Consider the following 20434-nt stretch of genomic DNA (forward strand, 5'->3'; position numbering starts at 1 on the left):
CTTCAGGTAGAGTTTTACACATCAGATCCATTAGGTGCACCAGTTTGCCTATTCTAGTACAAAATAGATTATGAACAAAATTCAAAGCACAATTAATTAAATAATGTATGTGATAAAAATACTGCTTATTCAGACAAGTCATAATGGTCAGATTTTGGGGCATCTGGAACACAGTTTGGAATTTCAAAATATTGCTACTGTGGACTTCTGTGTTGATAGTTTTGCCCTAGTCAAGAAATAGCCCTCCCTCCCTCCTTTTCTCCTTGGGTTCAGCAATATCACCCAAGGGCAGATCAGTGAGTAAATTTTTCTTTTATTGGGATCAATTTTGCTCAGCAAAAGCTTTTTATATGAAGTCCAGCAAATGTCTGTTTTAAAGCTTCTGTTCTATTTAAGAGACCAAATTTTATCAAACCTGAACTCAGCTGGAAATATGAATAGATTTTATTATTTTTTCCATATCAATAGATTTCAGTCTTTCTCTAGGCTTTGTTACATATTATAAACTATATATATGTGTGTAGTTTATATATATGAAGTAATTTTAATAAGAACCTTTGAATAATCAGAGACCATATGTATTTGATGGAAAGCCTGGACAGGCAATCTGACAGTGTGATTGTGAGGAAGGGGAAGGATGAGGGCTTGTAGTTCCTTAAAGGACCTTATAGTCTACAACTTTGAGGATAATCTATCTTGGGCATGTTTGTGGCACTCTTTACAAGACTTCTGTTTACTTTTTAAAGATTATAAGCATTTATTAGGAATAGTTAAATGAGAAGTGAAGTTATTGATGAGGGCTTTTCTGAATTCTGTAACTGTATTATAACACACGTTGATATTTGTCATAAGAGATCAATTAGTTTGCTGTGCTAGAGTGATCTTGACAAGTTACTGTGAAAGGGAACTCAAGAAGAGCTCTGGAAATTTCTTTAATGAAAAACTCTGAGGAGGCTCCAGGTATAATAAATACACCCTGGCAGGCCTTTCACCTTATGGTTATAATTTGGGGGTGGAGCAGGGCTGACCTCTGGCCATGGGACAGTTAATGCTGAGATGCATTCTGAGGCACCGGAGGTCATTCTGACATAAAGCAAAATTACTATCAAAGAGGAAAGGCAAGTTGTGTACAACCCCCACATTCCACATGTGAAATGTTTTATGTACAAAACTATTGAAGAAATGGTCATCCTAAATGAAGGTTAAAGAAACACAGATGTCTCTTGACACTTGGAAGCACAAATGATTCACTAGGGCAGGATTCACAAGAAGCTTTAAGACTTCAAACATTCGAGACTACAGCCAGATTTTGAGGAGTAGAAGAACTCTTTCTCTTCCATTCAGAATGCTTTTCTGGGGGGGAAGGTCAAGGACTTTTGGCTGTTGAAAAAATGGCGTGCGACTCCTATAGGGTGTCTTTCCATTGAACTTTTAATTATTCTAGGCTGAAATCCTTGGTTGTTGGCGTCTTTCTCTATACGTTTGTCCTTCTGCTTATTTTTTCTCCTCTTGTTCTGTCCATTTTTCTTTCTTCTCCTTCCTGTCTGTTCACCTCTCTAACATTCATTTCTGTCCATCCTTGCATGTCTTTCCTTCCACATCCAGAGTCCTGAGAAAACTGTTCTCTGTTCTTCCTCTTCTTCTGACCTGTGGTCTATCTTCTAAAGGGCCAATGAGAAAGTTCTCTTGCTTCCATGAATGAGTTTCTTTTTGAGAAAGTACCACTAATCCATCAGACATTCCCAGTGCACATAGGCCTTTGCACAGCTAAGGGGTCCTCAGTGACGTGTGCCCTGCAGTTCTTCCCCCCAGTGCCTATATGCAGGCATCTAACACCTCCACTCTTCCCTTCCAAAACCCATGATACTGTTTACTTTCCCTGAGCTGCCAGTGTAAACTTATATTGACAGGTGTTCGTTTGGTTTGGCAGAAAACATGGTATTCATATCAGGCCTGTGTGCTTGTTTTCTGCTGAACCCTGACTTGTAGTCCTTGGCAAACTCTGGTTCTGCTACATGCTGGATGGATGTGGCAGAATTGTGGGTTTTTTCTCTTTGGCCTCTAAATATAGATCTCCTGCTCCATGCTTTGTACATAAAAGGTGGTTTCACTGTCTGGATGGCCCTTTAATGTAGGTTGGAGTGAGGTAGACCCAGTTGGGCAAGGCTTTTGGCACCTACTGTGGGCTCAGTACCTAATACTGACTACATGGAGAAGGTGGCTACCAACTTTATGTAATATATTTTGAACATTAAAACCTAGAATAAAGTTCTAGAATAAAAGTGTATAAATAAGTTCTAGAATAAAAAGGTATAAATTCAGTTGAAATATGAAATCGCTGCTATTTGACCATTTTTGACCTACAAAAGCAGCAACTTCATATGGTTCGACTCAGTCATGTTGAATGAATAGGAGGAGTGGGTCTAGTTTAAAAGGACTGTCTGCTCTATTTCATGAATTCATTCATGCAAGACATACCTATGGAGCATGTTACCTATGGTAAGCATTTTGGTAGGTGTTGGAGTTACAAAGAGGAATTGAGTCCATTCCCTGCCCTCTAGCCAGGGAGACACTCAAATAACTTGAGCACAAGGGCTAGGTGTTCTAAGGAAAATCTGTCCATGTGCCCAGGGCCTTGTGGGGGTACTGACTGTTCTGGTTTGCCTGGGACTGTCCAAGTTTTAACACTGACAGTCCTGTGCAAAGTGGGACTGGATTACTTGGGCCTTGTGCAATTATGGCTCCATGCAAAAAATAATAACTCTGTGGCTTAAGAAGTTTATGATTGGAAATGAAGCCACCACTCCAACTTGGGAGGGGCAAAATACATTAACAAAGTAAAAGCTCTGTGAAGTCTCAGTGGAGGAAGCTGTTAAATTTGTTTAACTAGGATTTCTCTAATTTATTTGACCTTGGAACTCTTTGTACTTAACATCCTTTGAGCATCTTTGGGTTTTCCCCTTTTTGTCCTTTGGGGAAAAAGTGCATCATTCTCTATCCTGAAGTGTACATTATTACCTTATATTATTAAGTTGTTATATTATTAGTCTGATCCATGATCCAAGCATCAATTGTATGAAAATAGCCCATCATAAGAAAATTTAGTAATAATGCAATCTTGGGATTAAACGACTTTTCAGAAGGGTTGCTAATATGTTGTGGAGGGTTGCGAGTTGCCACAAGGCTATTTTTTCTGACTGACATGCAGAGTCAGGCTGGCTGCTCACCTCTTCTGCAAGTGTGTTTTTTGTACCAAAGTCTGAGCCAAGTTGTTATGGAAACGGAAATGGCCTCCTGTCTGAGAGCAATGCCTTGCTAATAATTAGAGAGCATGGCTGAGCAAACTTTAGTGGAAATGATTAATCTTCGCAAAGCACAGGTAAGCCTAAAAGATTGAACAGGTGTTTTTTGGCCTTTGCACTTTTCAGCCCTAGAAAATTTTTTAATTTGGAAAGAGCTGAGCAAGCTCAAGTTTTGAGTTTTTCTTTACTTTAAAAGGGAAGTCATCCTTTAATATTTTGATTATTGGCTTTATATATTTTAAGGACATCTCTTAAGCCTGTAGAGTTTCTCAGAGTGTGGTTTTTGGCCCTCTTTGAGCTTGTTAAAATGCAGATTTCTGGGCCTCTTCCCAGATCCACTGAGTCAGAGTATCTCTAGGAGGGTCTTAGGATTTGATTCTGTAACAAGCTCTCTGCTGAATTTGATGCTTGCACCTTGAAGTTAGCTTTGCTGTAGGTATCGACAAACTTGAAAGGGCCAGATACTAAATAGTGTAGGTTTTGCAACTCTGTTGTAGTGTGAAAGTAGCCATAACAATACCTAAAGGGGGCATGGCCGTGTTATGATATGACTTTATTACAAAGATAGCAGTGGCTGGACTTGGTCCTTGCCTGTAGTTTGCTGATGCTGCTGTAGGATTTGCCAAGTGCTGCCTGTTTAATGGGGCTCCTGCTTTCAAAGGTGTTTGTGCTAAAAGTCAACTACCCTTGCAGATCTGTTCTCACTCTAGCCTGAAGATAGGCAAAAGGAGAATATGCCTTTGCTGGGGAAGGGAAGGGAGGGAGTTTTGAATGATTAGATGGCAATTCTTTTGTGGTTATGAGTTTTTGAGTAGGTTAGGATCTCCTTACCACCATTTTAATTATGGCTGAGGTGACTTCCTGGGGACTAGGATAGAAGTGAACTGGTGATTTATTTATTTATGTATTTATGCACTTATATATAAAGAGAGGAAGGGATACACACACACACACACACACACACACACACATTTATTTGTCATTGCACTTATTGATGCATTCATTGGTTGCTTCCAGTATGTGCCCTGACTGGGGATCGAACCCACAACACTAGTGTATCAGGCCAGTAATTTAACCAACTGAGCTACCCACCATGGCTGAATTGAATTGATGAACTTTACTCTGTTCTGAAGAAAAGGCTCAAGTTTTTCTTGAAAGAGGAGATGGAAGTTTGGTAGTGGTGGTGGTAAGGCAGTTGGTTTGAGAGATACTGTTTCCCTTTTTCTCTGCCCAACTTCTTGTTTACAGGTTTTTTTAATTTAAAAAAAAATTCCTGCTCTGTTTTCTGGGCTTGGCCTTTGGAGTCAGGCAAGCCCATGCCCGCCTTTGGAGTTTGATTGACATCTATGCTCTGTATTTACAGAGTGTTTGAACTCTTCTTTTGGAATACTGGTAAATTCAGTAACTTGAGATTTTCTTGCTGTTTTCAAATGAACGCTACCATGGCACATTCTGTGTTACATTTATGGTAGCTAATTTTTCATTGCTTTTAAAAGGCTTTGGAAGTGAAAGGGAGCCTTGTTCTTTGGGTTAGTACCAAGTGTTAGAGAATGTACTCTTACTTGCTTTGTTGTGTTACACTGGGTTTGGGGTTCAATCGTCCTAACTGCATACATCCAGCCAGATTATAAGCTTTTCTGCTTCCTTTGTTCGAATATTCTGTTTCTCCAAATGGTTTGCTTAGCTTCAATTTTTTTATGTATTTAAGGAAGAAATAGTTCTCCTGGACCATAGCCATGGATGTGCCAACTAATGCTGCTTTCAGAACATATTTCTGTTCACATCCTTGAGGCTTTTCTTCTTTGTGTCACAGCAATTTCTTGCTATTATCTTATTTTCTGATTTCTTTTGAAGGGATAATGATGGTGGCCAATTTGTGCATTTTATAATGTTTTAATTCAGTTATGCTCACACTGCAGCTTATGCTGCAAACATAATGACACACACACACCTGAGTTGTTCTCTTTGATCCAGCCTTAAAATCTGTTTCCCACATGGTTTAAGTCTGTATATTGTGTTATCATTAGCTTGTGTAGCTTTGCGATGTCACTGTCAGCTCTGTTATCAAATACAAGAACATTTTCTTTTGACATATTTATCTCCAGTTCCAAAACTACTTCATATTCATTTATCACAAGGTGATTTCGAGTCTTCTCTTGTTCACTGTTGTTTATTTTTTAACAACCTTGACTTTACATATTTTTTTAAATATGAAAATTTATGCTTTTCTTCTCTGTGTACCATTTTCCCTCTTGATTTTTTTATTCCTTCTAATATAGTTTTCCTTTTCAAACAAACAAACAACCCCCACATGTACTCAGTGCTTTCTATGGGCAACAAATATTCCTCCACTCATTTGCATGGACTTTTGCATAGCCTACTCCTTAGAGGTCATACTTTCTCCTTTGATTGGAGGTGAACTATTTTGGGTAGCCTAGTGAGGGCTTAGGAAGCTTGGACTCAGAAGTCAGAAGGGCCTGGGTTTCCAGTATCCCTGACTCTCTGGCTGGGTGACCCTGAGCCTAAGGTCCCTTCTTCTCAATACCTCCCTGGGAGGGGTATATATCACATGCATGTCAACTGTCTAGAGAGTATGCCTGCCAGAGAGTGAGTGCCCCATTAGTGTGAACTGTTACTGTGATAATGAGAAGGTGGATGAATTTGCACTATCTGCTCCACAGTGTGAGTTCCTTCTCATCTACTTAAGAAGAAATACCATCTATCTGAATATGCCGGTTCCCATGAGCTCTATTTCCAACTTGAAATGCTGTGATTTGTTACATTTTCAGCCTGCAGATTCAGGTTCTTTATCTGTGGCTTGCTATTTTGGGTTTTGGACCTACAGTTATTTCACAGGAAGGATTTGGGAAGATATCGGCAGTTTTCTCGGTAACAGAAAGGGTAGGTGGGACATTTCATGACCAGCTTGCTGCCTGTCCAGGTGTTTTTCAATACTGCTGAGCAATGGGGACACCTTGGATTTTGCATGGGATAGTTTACTTTGGAGAATTCTTGGCTTCAGAGAATAATCATGTCCCCACACCTGATCCTTCTCATTATAAAGCTTCTATGGGAGTTTAATTTTTAGGAAACATTTTTACTTTGTTTAGGAAAACTATCATAATGTGGTGACGATACCATTACAGGAGTTGATGGAGGGCCTGAGACAAAGCTGTATGACGGGTGTGGAATATTCTACCTCAGGCTCTTGCGATTGCTGCTGAGACTATGTTTTCCTAATTTCACTGGTTTCCTGTGTGGTTGGATTCTTGCTTCTCTGTCCCCAACATTTATCTTTAACTTCAGCAGAATGTTGCTGCTTTTGTAGCTCATGAGCAATGTATACTCTCAAATTTCAGCTTTGTAAAATTGTTGGAAACTTAGGGAAGGAGAATTTTTTTAAAAAGATTACCTTATTTAAAAATATTACCTTATTTCCACTGATCTGTCATCCGTTTCCATGGAAATGGAATTAGGAGATAGTTTCTGACGATCATTTTCAGGGCTGGCTCCTGATTCCCACTCCAGTTTCCATAGAGATGGAAGCAACACTGGTGAAGACAAGGTAAAAGGGATTATAAAAGTGAGCTGTCATGTGGACTATGGTCCAGACCCTGTTCTGGAGGTTATTGTGTGGTCAGTTTGGCCATGAACCCTCTGTGATGCTGGTACTTGCTGGAACAGCAGGGGTTATTACTCAGAAAATGGCTTTCACCCTAAGAAAAGAGGCTCTGCTGTTTTCCACATTTCTTTTTGTTTTCTAGAATCAGCTTCAGAGATAGCTTCAGCCCTCATGTGTTCTTACCCCCTGCCTCCTTTTTAGAATTGTCTCTAAAGCAGTTGAGACAATCAGGTATTGATTGCCTGGCAATTTCAGTATCTCTGACCTTACAAGGAGGACAGGTAGAGAGAGAAGCTGGTTTTTGTCAGTCAGGAGCTCAGCCTCCCTGAGTCCACACACTGGAATGGGCTTTCACATTTTTAAGTGGACACAGAAACAAAAAAGGTGAGATTGGAAGGCATTGTCCTGAACTGCACTTTGCTATTTCTCAAGGCTGTCTGGTTGTTTGCCTGGAAATTATAAAATTGGCTTTATGCTTTTACTGAAGTCCAATCAGTTTGCACTTTCAATAGAATAGTTAGTCAGGAGCCGATTGATACCATTAATGGAAATCAGGTGTCAAAGTAAAAAATGATGTCCTTTGAAGAAAGCAATTTGAAAATAATAAGGATGAAATAGAATGTTCAAGTGGGCTCCCTTCTTTTGGATCCAGAGCTTTTTGTTCTGGGCTGCAGGAGGGCGGAGTTGGGGACTGCAAGGATTGGGCCACCCCAATTGAGAGGTTAGTTTTCCAGAATCTCTGGATTTCTCTGTTTGGAAGAAGATTAGGTGGTAGTCTTGAAGGCTCATTTGCATAGCAAGCATGTGTCTTAAACTTTATAGCATGCATACTGATTTGAGCTGGTGGCTGATGTTGCTGGTACTGTCTCTGCCTGCACTGCCTACTCTTGGGGAGAGAAGGAGACAGTAGTGGCTTGCAGCTCCCCTGACAAGTTGTACATAGCTTATCCTGGGAAGGTCATTTGATCTTCATCAGCGCTCCAGCACCTTTTTTATTTCGAAAGAAGGAAAATGGAAATGAGAAACTGCCATGACAGCACTGAGGATTGAACTGTGTGACTGAAAGTGGAAACTTGACTACTTGTATCTTCTGTCAGCACCTCAGTAGTTGCATGTGGATCACTGGTGTGCAGAAAAATTGAGAAAGCTGGGACGTCAGGCATCCTTGCTTGCTTCTTGCTTCTATGGGAATTCTGCTGCTACTCAACTCTGACCCAGGTTGATCCTGAGTCTCCAAGGTACTTGGCTGAGCCTCCCTACCTCCACCCCTCCTGCCTGGTGGTGGAGATGCCACACCTCAATAGAATTTTGCTGAGATCCTCCAAAATCCTTCAGCTGGGTCTGCAGGTTGTACCCCTTTTATGGCCAGGGCTATTTTTATCTAGGCTCTGGATTTTCTTAGCTTTAGTTTCTGAGAATTTTTTCCATTCTGTGTTTTAACTTAAGTTCTTTTTTCCTTTGCGTTTTTTTTGTTACACTGTAATTGGGAAAGGAAATTCTCCTAGAAATGTGGATATAACATGAAGAACAACCTTAGCTTGACATAGTGACTCTACATTTCTGAGACCTCACCCTAAATTGCTGGGAGGGGGGTAGAGTAAGTGAGGATCTGTCTACCAGGTGGGACCATGCTGTGGCCAGTTTCCTGCACACTTGTTTTGTGCTGTACGGGACACCAAGCATGTGAACTCACTGAGTAGGACATTCGCAAGACAGACCTTTGTGGTCTATCTTGTGAGTGTGTTGCTATCTGCATTTTATGCATAGGGAAACTGAGGCTTATGACTGGAATTAGCCCAGCTTTGTGAACCAAAAAGCCCACACTCACAGCCAGTGAGATACATGAACTCACTGCAGAAACTGGAGTCCCTCCCAGGCTTTCCTCAGTCCAAGGAGGTCTGGCCATAGTGCCTCCCACCCACCAGCTGCTGTTCCCACTAGCAGTCATTGTTAGTTGCTCTCTATGTAGTTGCTGTCTTGTCTTCCTTCAAGGCCCAGGTCATGTGTCCTTCCTCTTTGGAGTCTTCCACAAACCATGTCTGCCTCTTTCCCCAGTAGCTCTGGTTGTTCTGCAGCCAATTGATGTTCAGGGATGTGCTTGGTCAGTGACTCTAGAGCCTGGTGTATTGTAAGCACTAAGTCTGTACTTGCCCTCCTGACCTCTCAGCCTGGGAGGCCCTTGAAGGGAAGGGTTGCATCTTCCATTCTAACATTCAGCAGATGCTCAGTAACTGTTTGCAGAAGGATGGTACCCAGTAGTTGTTAGCTATGAGTAAAGTCTGTGAGCTATGGTTGACTAGAGTCAGTGGACCATCTGATTGACTCCATAATGATGACTAACAAAGGCTCCTGGGGTCCTTGCTCCCCAGTCAGGTATGGCCAGAGTCATCCCTCTTCTTGTGACACATGGATGGTTCTAGCTTGAGTAGAAACAGAACAGCTGACACTTACAATATTCACCCTTCACTTACTGAGTAAAAGGATTTGATTGTAGGATTGTTAATCAACCCGTCAGGTAGAACATGAAGGTCTTATTTATTATATGGGGAGGCACTTTATAAAGAAATTGAGCTGTGGTGATGAATAGATATTGGGCACCAATTATGTTGCTGCTATTAATCAAGATATTCCTATTTAGTAGTAACAGCTACCATGAGGGATTGTAAAAGTAAATAAACTTCCCCAAGGATGAATTATACCATTTGTTGACTAACTTCCCATTGAGAAAACTGGCTGTTCACATAGAATTTTTTCAAAAGTTAGAAATAACCCTGTATTTAAACAACAGTGATGGTTAGGCATACCAACAGAAGGGGACATCGCTAATAGTTTCAATTAATTCTAAATAAATTATTGGGGACAAAAATGCATGTTCCTGTTAAAATCTGTCCTAATCTAGACCTCCATTAAATAAAGAATTCTTTACTTCATGAGCTCAGAGAGTCATGTGACTTGCTCCAGTGTCACAGCTGATGGGGCAAAGTTAAAATTTGAACTCATCACCTAGACTTCAAAATGTTTTTCAGGTGCTTTGCCATAAACTGTCTCATTGACACTTTCAACAACTCTTGTGAGTGGGCCAGTCCCACACGTGTTTTATTGACACAGACTTCGGGGTTGATTTGTTCTTCTGTCCCAGTGTCCTCACAATGGGGCCCTTCTGGCTTGCTTGTGAGGGGGGATGAATGGGTGTCCTGGGCCCAGAGCTTGGCACATAATAAGCTATTAGAACATTTGAACTATTTTTAAAATGATATTTTTAGCGGTTTTAAACAAATACCTAAATTTGAAAACTGGTTTTGAAACTTTGAATCATTTGGTGGGCCTGGGATATCAGTAAATGCATTCTTCTGGAAATGTAGGTATAGGCAACAATATTTATCAGAGTTAGGCTTTATTTTGTTTCAAAGATGAAGTTATAACATAATTTTAATGCAAATACCTATGTGTTCTATGCCAGGACCGTTGAAAAATGAGGGTGTTTTGGATGAGCCACTTAGCAGTACAGCCTTTTCCAGCACTCACTGAGAAGTCATCAGCATTCAATAACCCCATCACAGGGAAAAGTCTATTTGCTTTAAATGAGATTTTGCTTGATTGCTATTTTTATTTTGAAAATCCAATTTTAGGTTTTTGTCTCACATAATAATGAGTTTTTTGATAAATATTGCCACCTTTTATTGTAAGTGTAAAGGAGGGGTAACAGCTTTTTGCAATGAGATAGCTCAATGAAATCAAATGCTAAGAGTCTGTCATTGGCATAAACTAATGCGTTCCTCCTTCTTATTGGACAGAGAGGAAGAGGATGTTGATAGTAGCTTTGGAGAAATTTGATGCTACCTTCGAAAATCCAGAGACTGAAGTCTGAAGTGAATGATACCACCTTATTTGATTTAGAATGGCTACAATTAGATAACTTTAACAATTAATTCTGGTTGGGTTTCACTTTGCTAAAGTTTATTGCCCTACACATGCTGTGGAGGATTATCGGGGAAGGGGTCCCTTGGTGATCACTTTCTCACTGTGGGTTTCCTTTGGGATTACAGAAACTGCTTATCGTGGCACAGGACAGAAAATAAATCCTGAAAGCACCATATAGCTCAAGTGACAATTTGAAAATAACGATCAGAGCAGTGCATAGAAGCTGAGGCCCAAATTCAGTTAACAAACAGAGGAACTAATCTGTTAGGCATTGGATGGAAAGCCAATTCCTGAGTTTATTTCACAGCACGTTATGACAACATTTTTTAAAATCACCACTCATCTCCATTTAAAAGATAGAATCTACATATACTCATGGGAAATACTCAGAGACAAAGCTTTTCTATTTTTTCCCCTGAAGCTGACCTTGTACACCCAAAGAGCATTGTGAAAGATAGTTTATTTGACCCCAATAAATTGGAATAAAAGCCATCACTGTTACCAGTAAGTAAGAAAGTGAGGGTTTGGGAGAATACGAGCTTAAAAATTCATTTCTTTTGCTATTCAAAAATAAATATGCTGAAGGAGATGGAGGGAGACCCCATAATTCCGTAACATTTGCTCCCACTTCTGGTTTACAGTACAGAATATCAGCTGAGAGCTGTGGGAACGTGTGGAGCTCCTGGTGCCTCACCTTGGTGTTTCATGGGAGGAGCCTGGAGCCCAATGAGAGGAGTGACCTGTGGAGAGTAAAATGGCTGGCCCAGGGCAGGGCTGGATTTGTGTCCTGGTCTGTATGCTCAGGGACTATTTGCCAACGTGCCCCTTTGCCTCTCTAAAATTTTTTTTTGGGGGAAGCCCATCCTTTTTTTTTTAAATACTGAAATGTGTTGTGTTCTCTCAGTGTCTAGGTTCACATCTGCTTGAGTGTAAGAGGAGCCACAAAATAAATGACTCTTCAGTGGAGACTTCAGCAGTGACTGATGGGAGCAGTTCTCTCATCTTGGACTCACTTCTTTTCAATTTAGGGAACATAGAATTACCTGACTGTAGAATCATTGTCTTTTTCTAGGGAATCTATCCTTGTGCATTTGTGATGGTCTTCCTAGGTGAGACTCAGTCATCAGAGGTCAAGTTCAAAGTCTGTGTAGGCTTCATGAACACAGGAGCATGCAGTCATCAGTCTTTGGAGTACAAGAAACAAATGCTCTTACAGAGTTGGGGAAATAGTGATCAGAGATTCAAGGTGGTTGGGGAAAACCAGAGCCCTGAAAGATTCTGTCTGAACATTTGCCACCCACTGGACAAACCACTGAGGGCAGGTGCTGTTTTGATTTTTGCTGCCTCCCCCAGCTATGGTAGGTATTCATCACCTATTTGAGAAGATACCAACCACTCCCGTGATTGTCCACTGTGTATCAGCTAAAGTCTTTGACCCTCCCACTCCAATTGTGGAGGCATGGAAATGAGGTCTGAGAGGTTGAGTCATTCACCCAAGATTATCAGCCCAGAGTTTCTCAGTCTGTACTTGAACCCAGGCTGTGCCCAGCACCAGCAATAGAGGAATAGGACATTTGTGCCTTGGTGCTGCCCATCCCCCCCCCCCCATCTTCCCCTTGCTTTTATGCCTGATTTCTATGTGAAAAGAGCCATCACATGTGGAGTACTTTATGCTTTATAAGGGTTATCATTAAACATGATGACATGGAATCCATTTTGGGAGATGAACTCCTCTCCTGACCATGATGCATATTCTCATGCTTTCTTGGTTCACATTTTTATTTTTCTTTTGATTCAGAGTAGTGAATGTGGACAGAAATGTAGGGAGGTTTTCTCTAGAACTGGAATTTCAGAATTTTCTGGAGCTAATAGCAGAATGCTGCAGTGTTTGTCTCTGTGCACAGCATTCTGAGGTAAGAATCCCAGCTATTACCTGTCCCAGTAAGGAGACTGACTTCTAGGGCTCCAGGGACTCGGGCAGAGGAGCTCTAAATAGAGAGAATTCTTCTGGCATTGTGTTATCACCCCAAGAGCCTGAGGCAGAGCCCCAGTGCCTTGGAGGCAGGAGGGGTTTGCATATATTTCCATTTTCTTAGGTTCTATTCATAAATGTTGAGATTGTTTATTGACAAGGCAGTAATGAACCCATTGGTTTGGAAGGTGAGGTGATAGAAAACCCATTTCATCAGCTCAGCTGGTGATATTTCAATACCATAAACTTGTGATTCTTGTATTTTTAGGTAGTTCTTCTAAAGGGTTCACAGAGTCCAGAGGTTTCCAAGTTCTGCTTTGTACCGACATGTAGGTTCTTTAGGATACAAAAAGAAATACCCATGTTAAAATTAAATGACTTTCCTGCAGAAGAGAACTTCTTCATAAGATGTTTTTTGGACAAATAACTTTGGGAAATTCTACTTACTCAATTTTTTTTCTTGGTGATTGTGCATTTGTATATTAAAGGCATTGATAAATCCTGATAAAGAAACCTGTTTATTTTTACTCTCACATATTCTACCCTTATTTAATTTGCATGAAGAACCTATAGAAATGAGGTTTTAGACAGTTAAGAGGTCAGTCACATAATATCTAAAAAATAAATTATATTTATTTGTGAGCATATTAGTCTACAAATCCAAAGCCAAATCCAATTCTTTAGACCAGGGATCAACAAACTTTTTATCTAAAGGGTCAGGTAAGTAAATATTTTGGGCTTTTTAGGCCATAAAGTCTGTTACAATTACTGGCCTCTGCCATTATAGCATGAAAACAGACATAGATAATGCATAAGTGGATGAACATGGTTGTGTTCCAATAAAACTTTATTTAGAGACAAGGCCAAACTGGATTTAGCCTGTGGGTCATAGTTTGCCTATTCCGTGTTAGCTCCCAGGTTTCCAGATCACTCTGGTGCATGCTCTGTGCTATTGTCTCTGGCTATAAAGAAGGTCTTGATTCAATAACTGCTACTCAGTCTCCCAGACTTGGCTCAAGCACCCCTCCCCCAGAAGCCTTCGTGGACTCCCAGTACAGTTCCCCTGTCCTCTCATAGCTCTCAGTGGCCTCCTCTATCATAGCCTCAGGCAACTATGCTCTCATCACTCATTTCCTTTCGCACAGAACTGGGAGCTCTTAGGGAAGAGAGCTTATTGCTAGTGTGTATCTTTAGCTCTGATATAGGCACTCTCTGTGAGTTTGTTAAATGAATATGATGTTGTGGTAACTTGATACAGTGTTTTGTTTGGGTGAACTCTTAGAATTAATAGTAAGCACAACAGGAGGAAATGCTCTTTCCAAATAAAAATTTCAAGTATTCCCAAAGACAGGGATCACTTGGATAAATCTGGGGATGAATTCCTTGTCCTCCTAGGATATGTGATTCTCTGATGAAAGAAGGAAGAAATGAGGCTACTGTGTACCGTGGTAAATTATGCATGTGGAACAGAAAAGCCAAGTGAAAATAATAATTATTTAGGGGGCAATGGGGAAGTATTTGAAAGATCTGAAGGCATATTTTTCTCCTTCTTTCTCCATGTATTAGAGATTAAATGATATAGACCTTTTTCTTTTTTCACACAGGCCTTTAAAATATTTTTTTCTGGTAATTTCTCTTCATATTACATGACTGCTCTAATTACATCTCTAGTTTTAAGATAATAGAACTGCATTTTTAGTGAGTTCTCTACTGTAGCTCAATTTATGATATCTCTTCTTCTTTATTATGCCTTTAAATAAATTAACTGAGTTAATATTAAAATAAAGTAGATGAATTAAAAGGGAATGAGCCTTTAAAATTTCAGATCCAGCCCAAGTGCTCATTCAATGGCTAGCTTTTCCTTCTCTGAGGCCAAGATAGCCTTGCTTTCATCCGCCTCCCTGATGGGAAGTCCTATTTACCCCCAGGTGTGGCCATGGTCCTGAGCTGGTCTGGTAAGGAAGTCAAGGAAAGACTGGCTTGATGTTCCATAAGGTCTGAACTACATTCATCTAGAAGAGACACCATGACTTTTCTAGGGTGCAGTGCTGGGAATCCCATCATCTCTCAGCAATTTGGCCCCCTTCTGCTGTCCCCAGGAGCACTGCAGGGTGTAGTGACATTCAGAGTCCTGGCAGGCAGAGCAGGTCTTATGCCATCTCTGACAAATGGGGTGACCTTGGGAGAGTCATTTGACATCTTGGCCTCCAGCCTCTTGATGACTCCATCTGTCTGGAGTGATCGATTGGCATCCTGGGTTGTCTTTGATGTTATCAAATAAAACTCCATGTACTCAGTTGAATATTAAATGCCACCATGCCTGTGTCTTACTTTGATCTTAGGAACTGGATAGAAGGAAAGATTTTAAAGCCTTGACAATTAAAATAATTGGATAGCACATTTGTGTTCTTCATTAAAGCACATGCCCTTTCTTCAAGGAGCTTATATATGATTAAAGAAAGTGGACAGAAACCCAGAACTGTGGGGCCTGGGATAATGACATGTATAAGCACTGTGGGGGTGGGGAGGAAGGCATCACCATCTGTCTGTCTGGGATGGGGATGAGGTGGTCAGAAAGGGGTTCCCAGGTGAGGTCATGATTAACTTGGGTGCTTAACGATGACCTGGTATTCACCAAATCTAAGGGCAGGGTGCCAGAAGTTCCTCACAAAGAGAGTAGAATTCCCAAATAACAGGTTTACAGATGCAGAATTAAGGGAATAACAGATGCTCAGGAGAACATTTAGTATAGCTGTGGAAAATGTACGTGGAGCTCAACGTATAGATTGCTAAACATGGGTCATGGTTGTGAGCCTTCCATCTTTCCATGTTATACTAACTTTTATTAAGTATAAAAGATGAACTTAACAGGCACACAAACAACTATGTAGCAGAAGAGGCTGAGCAGGAACTACTCTGAAGGAACAACACTGCTGAACGTAGTGATGTTTCAGCACCGAGGACAGTGGAACGCAGCATCTCTAACTCCAGGACCTGAAAGATCCTCTGCTGATGATTCATGGGTGTTGAATGTGGTAAGAAATGATATTGTTGCAGAGTCTGTGTTCATCTTGCCCTCAGGACTGCACCCAAACTATGCCTGGTCAAGCCATCCTAGACTCTGACACCCCTGTGCTGGGGGCCAAGTGTCTCAGAGTCACATTCCCTTGGTACAGACCACTTGGAGTTGGGATCAGAACACAAGGGTTCCTGCTTCCCAAGTGAATGTAAGGCCATGCTCACTGTGTTTTCTGCCAGGCAGTTGGCCCAGGCTTTTAGTTTTACTTTCAGTTCCCTTATACATGAAGAATTTCTGTGCCCTTTCTAGGTCATAGGTAATGATCTCAGGGCCCCTTCTCTAACAGACTCACAGGTCCCAAATTTCCAAATTGGATATTTGTTTTCTGTTTATCAGTAGAGTGAAATTAGTGTTGATATTAGCTGCCAAATTCTGTAGAATATACAGTGTCACTCATTTAGTACTTGGCAGGCCACTCGATATCATTTGTGGTGTTTGTCCCCCAGCAACTCAGGATGATGGGCTCGGATTTGACTGACTTTGACAAGCCCGTAGAATTTCTCTGCCCCTCCCTTAGTGTGTTCAGCCTCAGCCAGAAGTGAAGCTGAGGTGTCTGGGTCTCTGGCAGGACTTTTTTTTTTTTTTTTTTTGAATTATTAGCTAAAGTAACCCCTTTACTTTGGAAATGAGGGCTCGAATTTGTTGAAGGATTTCTTGCATCTTTGTGGTTGTAAACCCTGATTTTTCCATTCCCACTTAGCCAGGCTGTTGCCTGGGAAGCGTTTGTGTGAGGGCTTGCTTCCGCAAAGAGGCCTAGTGGGTGTTCATATTTGTTTGTATAATCATAGCTAGAAAGGTGAACAAGAAGCCCTTCACGGAATGAGCCCAGTGATCCTGTGTGTGGTGCCTCTGGTCTTGTGTCTTTTAAGAAAAACTGCACATAACGACTTCAAAACAAACTCACTACAGTTCATTGTGCTCCTGGACCTTTGTGGGTCACTGCTGGGGCTGACATAATCAGGGCAAGCTTCAGGAGTGTGCACCCTGTGCAGTCAGCCACACAGGACCCTCTTCTCAGAAGGGCCCATCTTAGGCTTAACACTCTGCTGCCAACTCTTTGGAGTCCTTAATTTTTGAACACGGGGCCCCATGTTTTCATTTTGCATTTTAGTTTTGTAAATTACCTAGCCAGTCCTGGACATAATCTAGTGTGGGCAGAGAATAACAATTGGAAGGCATTGTAGAGGCTTGAGGAGTTGTAAGTCCAAGGAAAGTATAGTGGATTTTAATAGGTGTTCCACCCATTAATACAGGTTGTGTAACTGCCCTCCATGGTACACAGTTTTAGCATAAGGCCAGGGACAGACAGAATGAAAGTTAAATGCTAAGGCAATAAGTGGTCTTGTGGCTCTCTAGCCAGTCTTATTCTTCACTACCCTACCCCCCTAACCCATCCTTTGAGATCTAGAGACCAGGAGGCTACTAGAAGGGGTCACAGTACTGCTAGGTGGCAGTAGATGAGTGTCCCATGTGATACTGGGAAGGTTGGCAAGCTGGGTGTCTCTGGGCATGGGATTGGTAAATTACTGGGATGAGGGATGCTTCTTGGAGGGAGTTGTCTGGAGCTGTGAGAGTTTGGAGAGACCTGCTGGAAGCCCTTTCCCACCCACTGGGCATGAAGGAGAGGCCAAGTTAGCCAGAGGCTTGATCCCAGCAGCTGGACCTCATAGACAGGCCTGTCTTCCCTGTCAGATGAATTCAGGCCCTCTGCACCTTCTCCTTAGATGGTTTGCCAAGGGAGTTTTTTCACAAGTGATCCTTGTACCACTGATGAGTACACATAATTTTCTACTTTTTAATCTTTATGTATAGTAATCCTTCTTTATAAATGCTTTCCCCAGTATTCCTTACTGGAGTTGGGGTTATTACAAAGTATTAGTAGCAGGTAAGGTGAGGCATCTGGAAAGAAAAAGCAAATGTTACTTAAAACCCCACCCCTGTACAGAGGCAGAAAGGTGTGGGAGAATACAAGGTTTAGGGCCTCCTGCCCATGGCAACAAGGTTCTCTTCTACATGAGTGACGCCTGCTTCTGCCCTGCTGCCAGCACACATGCCACTTTCCTCCTGAAATCTAGAGATTTAAAACCTTGCATCATTGTCAACTTTGATTTTTAGCTCCAGCTTAAATCTCTAAGTATGTCACTATCAGAGTTTCTGTCTGTAGAAACCTTTGAATGTGAACCTCAAAGTGATTCTCCTGGTGTGCTTTCTCCTCTTCTCTTTTACAATGATACCATCGGCAATAAGCCATTTTGCTTCCAGGGAAGGCAGATCTCTTTCATCGGGTTGCCTTTGTAAGATTATATGGAACTCTAAATAAAACATTCCAGAAACATTTTAGGACCATCTGTTGTAACTGCAGAGGTATTAAGGTCCGGTGGACAGAACACAGGGTTGAGATCTGTAGAGCTACATTTGAATGCTGACCCTGCCAGTTGATGGTCATATGACCTTGGGAAAAACATTTAACCTCATGGATCTCACTTTTCTCATCTATAAAATAGGGATCTCTCCCCAAAATAAAAGAAAACCCTTCATGACTGTCAGTGGGATCAAAGCAGACAAGATCAGAACCTGCCGTGGTGTCTGGTGTGCTTTGCTTCCTGATTGAGGTTGGTGGAAGCTGAAGAAAACATTCCGTTTAGAGTTGGATTTTTTGGACCACACTCAACGACAGTTGTGCAGACCTCATATGGATCCAAAACACGTCCTGCTCTGGGTGGGTGGAGGACAGCCCTGGAGCTTAGAAAGCAGCCGTTCCCATCCTCTGCAGAACTCGGGCAGTTACAGTGTTAGGGGACAAACATGTAGTCTTCAGCCTCTTTTTGTAATGCGAGAGCACATCAGATTAATGATTTTAAAATGAGTATTTTTCTGCCTTTGGGCCATATTTAATGTTCTAGCATCTTTTTTCTTTTTCTTTTCTCTTTTTTAACATCATCAACAACCACATCATCATAATACTACTCAGTTTAGTAATTCTGGTTTTATAACCCCACTGAGCCATCCAAACTGTTAAATGGACTTCATAATTGAGTATCCAGGGAGCTCCTTGGAAAGATGTGCTGTTTTCAGCCTGTGTTTCCACACTGAACTGACCGAGTATGTGGAACTTGGTGACATGTTGTCTGTTCATGGGGTATGTGTTGTGGGGCGGTGGTGGATGCAGGCTTCTCTATGGACAGTTTGAAGATCTGGGTTTGGGTGTCAGGGTTTTCCAATTAAGGCAAGTTGTGCAATTTCCCTGGGTCTCCATCTTCTGATATTTAGGGATAACAATGGATTTTTATGCCTACCTCGATAAGGCTATTGTGAAGATTGAGAGAACACATGTAGATTGCAGGGTTGGATGAAGAGCTCCATAAATGTTAGTGCTACTGTTTCTGATATTATTATGCAGTGTACCCCATCTGCTGTTTCTACCCTGAATATTTAAGAGGGCAGTCCTAGGATGTGGCTACATTGAGGTGGTTTATTTGGAGGAGATAGGATTTATTGGGGACCTGCCAGCTGCCTTCTCATGTATTCATGCTCTCCCTGTAAGTTTTCTTTAGACTGTCTTATGCCATCGATAATAAAAAGCCTGGGAAGCTGTGTTTTTTTAATTCCTTGTCAGTCAGCAGTGTCAAGCAATTCAAGAGTGGGTGGTCCTTCATTCTCCCACTTCCAGAAAGTTCTTTTAAAGACTGCTTGGGGGTGGAGAGGAAGACTTCTTTTTCACACAAATGATGTGTTTTGATAAAAAGATATCACCGTGGCGAATTTATGCTAAAGGGTAAATGCTTGCTGTTACAAACAGTGCCTATTTTTCCTTCTGCAAGCAGGGCATTGACACTTAAGTTTCTTCATGCAACATGTGGATGGCAATTTTGACTGAGACCTGCTGGTGCCCTATGCATATGAGTCTTTGGTAAAAATGTGGAACCACACCAATGCCCTAACAGACTCCTGAGGTATTTAAAAAATCAGGAGCTTAATGGAGGATGCAGTGAGCACATGCTTTTGAGTGTTGAAGCCTCAGGTCCCAGCATTGTGGGGTCCTGGGCAAATGCTTCTTGTCTTACTGTATTTCCTCCCCAGTCAAGTGAGGAATGAGCACAAGAGACAGGAGGCTGCCTTAGCCCCCCACATGCTTTTCCCTACACCCAAGGTCTGTGTGTGTATGCACACCATGCTCGTCATGGTCTGCTCTCTGGAGACCTACAGGTAACTCAGGTGGGAGCAAAGGTGTGACCATTGCACACTGATGTCTGCAGCTGGTGTGAGGGAAAGCCACCTGTAATGAGCAGATGTTACGGAGCCAGCAGAGCTGCTTACCCTTCAGAGAGAGTTTAGTGACTATAGAAAACCCACAAAGGGGAGGAAGAATCTAAGAATTATGGGCAGTGAAATAGTGTTAGTGTAGCCCTAATAGACTGTCCTTCAAATATCCTTTCTCCTGTGACTATGATGAGGAGGCTGTTGGTGATTATAGCTAACATTTGTTTAGCATGTAACCTTGGCAGGCTTTGTGCTAAATGATTCATGTTCTCTCTACA

At 41.5% G+C, this 20434-nt stretch overlaps 1 protein-coding gene across 1 annotated transcript in view; it reads left to right on the forward strand.

Moving 5' to 3' along the window:
• Positions 1-20434, forward strand: part of CACNA2D3 (calcium voltage-gated channel auxiliary subunit alpha2delta 3) — an 867352-nt gene that overhangs the window by 48083 nt on the left and 798835 nt on the right.

The sequence above is a fragment of the Phyllostomus discolor genome, chromosome 7, assembly GCF_004126475.2.
Source record: "Phyllostomus discolor isolate MPI-MPIP mPhyDis1 chromosome 7, mPhyDis1.pri.v3, whole genome shotgun sequence".
NCBI lineage: Eukaryota > Metazoa > Chordata > Mammalia > Chiroptera > Phyllostomidae > Phyllostomus > Phyllostomus discolor.